Raw genomic sequence first — 8,971 nt, forward strand, 5'->3', positions numbered from 1 at the left:
CGGCAATATCATGCCCGAGGAGAATCGCCCGCTGTTCGATTTCATAATGATGATTGGGACTGCTGTAGGATGGCTGAATGGAGTTGCTGCGTCAACTCATCCTCAATCCGATGAAGCATGGAATGCAGAATATTATAATCGTAACATTCCTTCGAAAATATATAATGGCATTATTATAACCTAATAACATGAAGCATAAAATACACGTTTGTTATTTCCATTCATATTGTGATAAGACTATCTAATATCGGGTAATTTCTTGGTCATATTTTCAGCTGTTGATTTTGAAGGTTACGTCAGAAGCGACAGTTACATTATGTCACAAATATGTTCATTGATCTTTCAGTTACATGCTGAAAACATGACCAAGAAATTACCCGATATTAGATATTCTTATCACAATTTGAACGGAAATAACAAACGTGTATTTTATGCTTCTTGTTGTGTATATATATATCAAGTTATTAGGCTATAATAATGCCATTATATATTTTCGAAGGAATGTTACTATTATAATATTCTCCTTTCGTAAAAGAAGACAATACCTTAGTATTATTTCCAAAACCTATTATAAATAATTTATCCATTTCATGCAATCTTTCAATACCTTTAATACCTCATTTCGAGCAGCTATTGTTGTAATATGAATCCCAAGTGACTGAAGTAAAAGTAACGCAATTTCGTAAATGGGAGCCAAATTACCTTTCCTGTTACCTATCGATCTCAAGCCCCATTAGTAATACACGAAAAGGAATTCTCAAATGTAATCGTAACACCTTGGCCTTTGGGCGTTCGTCTTCTGAAACAATGGAATCTCAAATGCCACAGGGAAACGTACAATACAAATTCTGGGCGATATAAATTGGCTTGCCTGCGAAGTGAAAGGATAGTCTTCACTTTTCAAGTATGGCTCAGTGTTATGTTGATGCTATTGCTGCTGCTGCTGCTGCTGCTGCTGCTGCTGCTGCTGCTGCTGCTACTACTACTACTACTAATAATAATAATAATAATAAGAAGATGAAATTACTACCTTCTTAATAATAATAATAATAATAATAATAATAATAATAATAATAATAATAATAATAATAATAAGAAGAAGAAGAAGAAGAAGAAGAAGAAGAAGAAGAAGAAGAAGAAGAAGAAGAAGAAGAAGAAGAAGAAAGTACTACTTTCTTAGTAATAATAAGAGTAATAATAATAATAATAAAAAGAAGAAGAAGAAGAAGACGAAGAAGTAATTGCTTCTTTGTTAATAATAATAATAATAATAATAATAATAATAAGAAGAAGAAGAAGAAGAAGAAGAAGAAGAAGAAGAAGAAGAAGAAGAAGAAGAAGAAATTACTACTCTCTTAGTAATAATAATAATAACAATAATAATAATAATAATAATAATAATAATAATAACGAAGAAGAAGAAGAAGAAGAAGAAGAAGAAGAAGAAGAAGAAGAAGAAAAGAAGAAGAAGACGCAGAATCATTTCTGAGAATAATAATAATAATAATAATAATAATAATAATAATAATAATAATAAATCCCAGAGCTACTGAAGGAGGAATCATTTCTCGATCCTTAGGTAACACCACAGAAGCATAAGGAATGATCCTGTCTGACTGACTAAGGGCTCTCCTATTTAGTAAACACCTACTCGCTCATTTACAAGTTCCTGCGGATGATTGCATGCAGGCGTGCTTATGCTGTGTGCGCGTGTATGTGTAATTATACACACACATATATATTATATATATAATATATATAGGCCTAAACATATATATATATATACATATATATATGTATGTATGTATGGTGCATTTGCGCGCATGCGTGCGAGTAGCACGTTATTCTTGGAAAAAAATAAAGAAAATCAGTTATATATTCCTGATCAATGACATTACAATCACAAGCGAATACGTAAAACCAATGCATTCTGACGACGTACTCAACCCACAGCAAAGTACTCGGTCAATATTTACTCCATCTTAATCACACCTGACACTCAAACGTCCTCAGTTTCAGCAGAGCAGAATGCCATCACCAACAGACGAGCGCGTATCTTGTGCTCCCTAAAATCACGTAACAGCGAGAACCGACCCATATACAGACATGACGTCATCATCTGGGAGGAGGCACCTCTACCCCAATATGGCTCGTTGGACAGATTAGCATAATCTTGTAAACGCAAGTTCATTAAGTCAGTTTTGCGTTTTTAATGATAATGTTAATTAACAAATTTGTGGTTGCAGATTCAATTGGCCGCGTTTGGATTCGTTTTAGTTCTTTATTGCAATTATTAACAAGGCAGTGGTAATTTTGCATAGTTTGCAGTCAGTAATACTGACTCGCCACTGTTTGGAACTAAGTCATATGGAATTAGTCTAGTACATTTGCGGTAAGTATAATTTGAAAATGTAAGCTAATTTATAATTTGATGACACATCTTGTGCAATGCAAATGCATATAGATCTGTGTGAAGAAAAAATCGTGTAAGAGAGAGAGAGAGAGAGAGAACAAAATAGTCTGTGAAATACACGTATACAAGTGCAGTATGTGTGATAAGATGTATATATATATATATATATATATATATATATATATATATATATATATATATATATATATATATATATATATATATATATATACAGAGAGAGAGAGAGAGAGAGAGAGAGAGAGAGAGAGAGAGAGAGAGAGAGAGAGAGAGAGAGAGAGAGATTATAACAATAAAATCATTTATGAAATCCAGGTTTACAAGAATACAGAGAGAAGAGAGAGAGAGAGAGAGAGAGAGAAAGAGAGAACCTCGATACTGGGGGAGGAGGCAATGTTTTTACTGGGCAAGAAATCTAAACGAGGAGGAAAACAAACAATAATGAAAGTGATGATCAACGCCACATCTCTGACAGTCAGCAACCATCAAGAGTGCTTTGATAATGGCGATGGAGACAAAGAATAAATAGAGATAAATCACGGCGAGCGCAAACAAACGCGGATGATGTGTTTACACAGGAGGGTGCGAGAATAAAAAGCCAATGTTTGATTTTATCCGCGGTGCCAAAAAAAAAAAAAAAAAAATGCGTCGTCTTTACTGACAGCGAAAGGAAGAATTATTGTTCATTCATCAAAAACCTTGTCTTTCATTTACGAGGAAATGATATGACGTCAGTCTACCTGGAACGTTTGAGAGAGTTATTACCAAACGCTGCGAGAAATCCCCACAAAGAACTAGTACTAATGCAGCTCCTGATTCCGCTGCCAATGAAGTAAGAAGGAGCAAGAAGAGGAGGAGGGAGCCTTTGGACTTCTAGGTAACGCCCCCTTTCCTGCCAACCAAGTCTCTTCCGCATTCATTTCGTTCCCTGACGTCAGGACACAGGAGAGCTATCGTCCCAAAGCGACAAACGTACGCCTTATCGTCCATCATGGGACTAGAAGTGTCCCAGACAACCTTCCGCCTCCGCTATCTACCCACAAGTCGTACACACACGCATCCTCCTACAACAGGTCAAAGGTGACACCGCAAACCCACGCATGCACGCACGCAATCATACAAAATAGGTGGAGAAAAGGAAAAACCTACATATTGTACATGCTCACAGCTAGGCCACTGAAGTCGGGGAGAAGATGTTCATACAATTGCCCACTGAGTCAAAATAGAGCAATTTGCCCATTTAGCGTTTCATTGAAGTACGGTAGGCCTAATGTTACATAAACCTGAATCCCAAAACATTTACGCCAAGCGATCGACTGTCTGTTTGCCTTTACACTTCATCCAGGTAGATCGAAACATCCACGCTTCCAATAAAAGCATAAAATGCCAATTGTTTTTTCGAGGCGGACGCCCCTCTTACCACCGCGCGCAAGAGCTGTCAAATCGACGTCGTAATTAAAGCTTATACTTGCCTCGCCCAGCGTGCAATTCTCTGTATAATAAAATGAATGATTCTTTTTACTAAACCTTTTATGTTAGGGTAGGTCCTTCATAATTTCCGCAACCTCTCTTTTTGTACTTCATTGTTAGCACTATATCTTTAGCGCGATTTTTTTTTTAAGTCTTTCAGCCATTCGTAACTTTTTTTTCCCTTTTCCCATCAGTGATACAAAAACTTGTATTTGTGACGACTGAAATATAAAAACCTTCATCACAGATAAACGCAGCTCTAACGATTATTTGCAATAGTAAACCTCAACTTCATTAAATTCATTCAATCAGTCGTTGATTATTATTAGGGCACAGGAATATATGAGAGATATAAAAATTTTTCAGCATCGCTCGCTAGTAATGACTAGAAAAAAATGACAATACTGACAACAGAGAAATCAAATCTGATTAACAGTGAAGGTTAGATTCTTGTGCATTTTGTATTTTTTTTTATCCTACAACAATTTTAATCCCAACAACAATAATTTCCGCACTTTAAATATTAATTTCCAGTCCTAGCTGCTGGACTTCATCCACAGAAACTGAAGTAATTTCCCCAAGGGAAGATTTACACGATTCATATTTTAAGCCAGTATGGTAATACGACTTCTTTTGCTGATTTAAGTGCATAAAAGATTTTCATTGTAAATGCCATCAAAAGGATTGAAGTTTTAATCTACAACTTTTCTTTAAAAAGAATATTAAAACTTTCAACTGTTCATCGGGTCATCTTTCTATACAATAATGCTGAAGAAGAATTATGCCTACAAGCCATCACACTCATCGTAAATAAAACATCTCATGAGAGACGCTCACACGTTAAGACGCCTGAGCATACACAAGTTATATCCAGGCTTGATAGAACCACATTTCGGTGGCTAAGCAAAGTAGAAACTGAACATCAAAGCGATTCATGTGGACGCAACCACTGACTAGTGCTCGAGGGGTATCAACGATGGCTTACGACCACCGAGCAACCTACAATTAGCGAGTCTGAGATGCTCTCGCCAGACTGACGAAGGTGGATTCCCCTTCGCGGATGCAGCCCTGGGCTCACTTAATTAACAATGACTAATTGTGCCTGGGTTGCTATTCGGTCATTATTACCGTGGTGCGGAGCACAGGAAAACAGTGAACAAATAAAGACTTCATAGAACCTGGTTTTGTTAACGTAGGTATCACCTTCAGCCGACGTGTGTTGGGATAATTGATTGTACTAACTGCATAAGCACATGGATGACATCATAGGCAGATAGATTAGCCGTTCATTTATTTATTTTCTTTTTAAGAGAGAGAGAGAGAGAGAGAGAGAGAGAGAGAGAGAGAGAGAGAGAGAGAGAGAGAGAGAGAGAGAGAGAGAGAGAAAGTTTCATTAGCCTATCCAGATGAACTGGTTAGTCACATTTTGGAGAAAATGGCACACAAGTTTACTTCCCGCGAATGATAATGAACAAAAGTCTAACGGAAAAGTTACTTTGATTCAGCATCTTAAGCTGGGCCAAGATATAACGTTTATAAATACAAACAGTTAGAGAACCACAAGAAATGCAGTCTATCGCTCAAATCGCGGCTGTTTCACTTTCAAAATACCTGTCATTAAAGCTTGTGCATTCTAAATCATTTGCTCATGCAAATCATGTGAAACGTTTCGTTGGCGACAAGAAAAATATGGAATAACGATAAGCATAGGTCTTTGACTTCTTTTATATATACATCAAAACAGCTATGTCTGTCCATAGATTTTTAGTCCCGTTTTCTTAAATACTATTAACTTAAAAATAGACATTTAACTCGCAGACATTTAACGATTTATTCGCGATGTTCACACTAACAAAATAAGGTTATATATATATATATATATATATATATATATATATATATATATATATATATATATATATATACGATAGGGGGAGAAATATACTAAAATGGATAATGAAAGGTAGGATGGGCCAGTTAACTAACAAAAATCCGAGCTAAATTTCACACGTTGAAAATATAAAAAAACAAGTGCTAACCGATCTGTAAACAATTCAATACGGACTCGATTCTATCTGCTCGCAATTACTCTAGAGATTACATGGCAACTAACCACTTACGCGGCCTAAACTAAAATAGAAAGATGTTTGGAAGGCTTCCACACAAGGTCTGTCCATGTCAAAGTAGCGATAATTTGTAGTTGAGAGCTGTTGCCGAGATAACTATTGGGTGTGGTTCAGGTACACCGAAACGAACTTGAGGCCTCACGCTATAACAAACTCCCTAGACTTAAACGGGTTTGCCACGCATGTAGTACTAATAAGACGGATGATTTAATGATTCGCATGAGAAAAATGAATCATCTCTTTCGTTCATGGTAACAGAATTATCATCGTCGAGGCTTATTCGCGATTTATGAAATGTTAGCAAGGGAACTTCTTGTAGTCTTCATGTCTATAATGAAGCGTAAATGAGAGTGTTCGTCAGTCACGTAACCCTCCCGAGGGCTAGACCGTAAATACTTCATAAAAAAAAAAAAAAATGCCCGAAGAAACCTCTTCACAACTGTAATTAGTTTGGATACAGAAGCCTCCTATTAGGTCCAAGAAAATCAATTTCAGAAAGAACGCGAAAAGGCTTTTTATACGCTTTTATTTAGCTTGATTTTTGTTTGTTTGCTCGTTTGTTTGTGTAGGTAAAATCTTTAACTCAATTTTGGACCTGTTCCCTCCGTCCGATGGACTTGAAATTTTGCATGGTTATTCAATCCCGGTGACAATACACATGGTCAGTAGTTCAGCAGTGACCTCTAGTGACCCTACAGTATCCTGTCCCAGTATCTCAGGATTTGTATGAAGTGAATAATTCTACTGATTTTTCAAACATTCTTTGGCTCGACAGGATATTATAGAATATCACGTTCAGTTCCGTTGGCTACACTCATAAATCGGTTACAATTTCTGTCAAGGCTAAAAAGTATAAAATAAAAAAAAAAATCAAAGAATATTTCGACCATTTCCATACAACATTTTATTTGAAGGTCTGTGTTGCCTGCGGTTTGTGTAAACATGAATGACTGTACAGCGTAGCTTTCCAAAATGGTGTATCCGAGTCCACAAATGACTAGAGAAATCGTGTGACTTCTACAAAGGATGATCCCACCAACATCACAAGAGCTATATAAAACTTAATGTCACTGTGAACAGAATGGACGGCTAGGAGGTTCATATCTCATGTAGCTTTTTTTTTTTTACCCTTGAAAAAACTCGCACAACCTGCTTACTTGACTTTCGGCCCCTTTTCAGTCCCTTAAAAGCATTCCCTTAAACATGCTTTTATTTGTCAACAAATTTTCAATCCGGCTATAGTATCCCGTTATCTCAGCCTATAAACTAGTAATATCGACTTTACACCCAGTTTTATCTCGGTGTAAGGCCTGCAGAACTACTTTCCAATAGAAACACACCGTTTTTAATGCACAGTGTGCGAAAATGATACGAAATCGGGAACCCGTTGAACCTGGGCCAGATTCTGCATGGTTCCGAGTAAGTCTCCCATCTTGAATTTCAAACCCCTTTTCAGTTATTTGGATAAATATTTCGGTATTTGGCTATAAAACTTGGTTTTCATTAGTTTAAATAATAAAATTCATTCTGCAATCTAAAAACAAAATCTAATGACAACAGCAAGCGTTATAAAAGGGAAAACCCTACCTTACTGCTACCGATGGCGGCAAATCAGATGGACCACTATAGCATACATCCCAAGATGACGATTGATCTTGTTAACTACTGGCTTGGCGTTTCAGGAACACACACAAAATAAACTAATGAGTCATGTGCAATCTCTACATACATAATTGTAATTATGCGTAATAATTATAGCAATTTGTTCCAGTTCTATAAATAAACGGTATCACTGAAGCTTCTGTGTCATACAGTAACAATTATGACAGGTCCATATATTGACTGGGTAAACCTTTAAAGAATGTAACAAACCTTGGTGATATTCCGTTTAATATCACCTGGCAAAAGACCTTATGATATCCTCTTGGACAGTGCTTGGATTGGCGGTCACCGAGAATTTCTAGCACAGTTTGCACAAAAGCCTTGTGACTATAACTGAACCGTAGACCTGAGTGGCAATAGGTCAGGACAAAGACTGCAAATCCAAATGGGTAGGAGCTGTATGTTTTTAAGCCGTTCCTTGGCCCTGTAACAAATCGAAGTTTTCCAATATCGTGAAACTAGGCTTATACTCCCAAGACAATCTCTAGGCGTTTTTCCAACTATTTGGTTGCATACAATTCACATGAAACTTGAGAAAGCGAGGCTAGTAATGACGAGTCGTGTGTATTATTCCAGCAAACACGTATACTGATAAGCTTGATAAAGTATATATCGAAATACTAACATTTTCTGATCCATTGCCTTAACTCTTATTGTCACTGATCGCCTTGCACATAGGCCTTGGGTTCAATGCTGGGCAGCTTTCGGTGAACTTTAGCTTAACGGTGAACACACCACGATAACCCTCTGTTAAAATGTCCTTCCAGCTACGGTATTTGCACTAAAATTGATTCTAGACATCTTCACTAGTTTTGACTTTGAAGTAGTGTCAGACGTGGTTTCGCTGTTGGAGGTTAATGACAATTGACTGTCTGTGTACAGAAGGTTCTGGCTTTTAAATATTTCTAAAATGGACGAATAATGATATATTTGTTATTTATGTTTTATTTTTTTCTAAATATGCGTGTAAACTTATATGAATTTTTATTCAACTACAGTTATATGTAATATTCCTCTTGTTTGATGCTCGTTTGATTATGACTTTTGACGTAAACAAATACCGCAGTGTTGTTTTGGTGTTATTGTGACGCGAGTTATCTGAAGTCCGGAACATGTCCATATATAAGAAGCGCAGTTTTATCGCCTCAAAGCCCTGAGTTTGGAGAATGTATACTATTCTGTGCCTTGCTAAATCGACGCTCCTTTTTCTGCTGAAACGTGAATGAACTGTGAAAAGCCTAGGTAAGTTACAGTGTCAACAGAAGCAGTATAACAGGCTACA

The 8,971-nt window shown here is 36.7% G+C and overlaps 1 protein-coding gene across 1 annotated transcript in view; it reads right to left on the reverse strand.

Moving 5' to 3' along the window:
- ENGase (Endo-beta-N-acetylglucosaminidase) overlaps nucleotides 1-8,520 on the reverse strand; it is a 91,129-nt gene extending 82,609 nt beyond the window's left edge. Inside the window, exon 1 of the mRNA XM_067129753.1 lies at nucleotides 7,615-8,520. The gene's annotated coding sequence lies outside the window, so the exon portion shown is untranslated. The remainder of the gene's footprint in view (nucleotides 1-7,614) is intronic.
- Nucleotides 8,521-8,971: the final 451 nt, after the last annotated feature.

Source organism: Macrobrachium rosenbergii, chromosome 28 (assembly GCF_040412425.1).
Source record: "Macrobrachium rosenbergii isolate ZJJX-2024 chromosome 28, ASM4041242v1, whole genome shotgun sequence".
Taxonomy (NCBI): Eukaryota; Metazoa; Arthropoda; class Malacostraca; order Decapoda; family Palaemonidae; genus Macrobrachium; species Macrobrachium rosenbergii.